The sequence below is a fragment of the Chrysochloris asiatica genome, unplaced genomic scaffold, assembly GCF_000296735.1.
Source record: "Chrysochloris asiatica unplaced genomic scaffold, ChrAsi1.0 scaffold00003, whole genome shotgun sequence".
Lineage (NCBI taxonomy): Eukaryota > Metazoa > Chordata > Mammalia > Afrosoricida > Chrysochloridae > Chrysochloris > Chrysochloris asiatica.
Window position 1 is genome coordinate 15,565,473 of NW_006408521.1, and position 1,394 is coordinate 15,566,866.

At 42.0% G+C, this 1,394-nt stretch overlaps 1 pseudogene; it reads left to right on the plus strand.

Moving 5' to 3' along the window:
• Window positions 1–1,039, plus strand: part of LOC102842901 — a 121,978-nt pseudogene extending 120,939 nt beyond the window's left edge.
• The last annotated feature ends 355 nt before the right edge of the window (window positions 1,040–1,394 follow it).

A 1,394-nucleotide genomic window follows, 5' to 3' on the forward strand; every position in this document is an offset into this window, starting at 1 on the left:
TACCAGGGTGTTAACTTATATGTGAAAAATCTCGATGATGCTATTGATGATGAACGTCTCCGCAAAGAGTTTTCCCCTTTTGGAACGATAACCAGTGCAAAGGTTATGATGGAGGGTGGCCGCAGCAAAGGGTTTGGTTTTGTATGTTTTTCCTCCCGGAAAGAAGCCACTAAGGCAGTTACAGAAATGAATGGTAGAATTGTGGCCACCAAGCCATTGTATGTAGCTTTAGCTCAGCGCAAAGAATGCCAAGCTCACCTCACAAATCAGTACATGCAGAGAATGGCGAGTGTAAGAGCTGTACCCAACCCCATTATCAACCCCTACCAGCCAGCACCTCCTTCAGGTTATTTCATGGCAGCTATACCCCAGACTCAGAACCGTGCTGCATACTATCCTCCTAGCCAAACTGCTCAATTAATACCAAGTCCTCGCTGGACTGCTCAGGGTGCCAGACCTCATCCATTCCAAAATATGCCCGGTGTTATCTGCCCAACTGCACCTAGACCACTATTCAGTACTATGAGAGCAGCTTCTTCACAGGCTCCACGAGTAACGTCAATACAACGTGTTGCTAATACATCAACACAGACCATAGGTCCCCGCCCTGCAACTGCTGCTGCTGCAGCTGCTCCTGCTATCCGCACCATCCCCCAGTATAAATACGCTGCAGGAGTCCGCAATCCACAACAACATCTTAATACACAGCCACAAGTCACCATGCAGCAGCCTGCTGTTCATATACAAGGTCAGGAACCTTTCACTGCTTCCATGTTGGCATCTGCCCCTCCTCAAGAGCAAAAGCAAATGTTGGGTGAATGGCTGTTTCCTCTTATACAAGCCATGCACCTTACTCTTGCTGGTAAAATCACTTGGTATGTTGTTGGAGATTGATAATTCAGAACTTCTTCATATGCTTGAGTCACTGGAGTCTCTTCATTCTAAGGTTGATGAAGCTGTAGCTGTACTACAAGCCCACCAAGCTAAAGAGGCTGCCCAGAAAGCTGTTAATAGTGCCACTGGTGTTCCAACTGTGTAAAATGACCAGGGACCACAAAAAAGAAACTCGTGCTTCACCTAAGAAAAAGACCTAAACATAGAAAAACTTTAAATATTGTAGAAAAAAAAATTTTTTTTTGCAAAATATAAAATAAATTTTAAAAAAAGGAAAGGAAACCTTGAACCTTATGTACCAAGCAAATGCCAGGTCTAGCAAATAATCCTAGTCCTAGATTACTTATTCATTTAAAAACACACACAAAAAATAGTAAAAATATAAAAACAAAGTTTTATAGACCCTGGGAAAAAGAATTTTCAGCAAAGTACAAAATTTAAAGCATTCCTTTCTTTCAATTTTGTAATTCTTTACTGTGGAAAAGCTCAGAATTTCACTT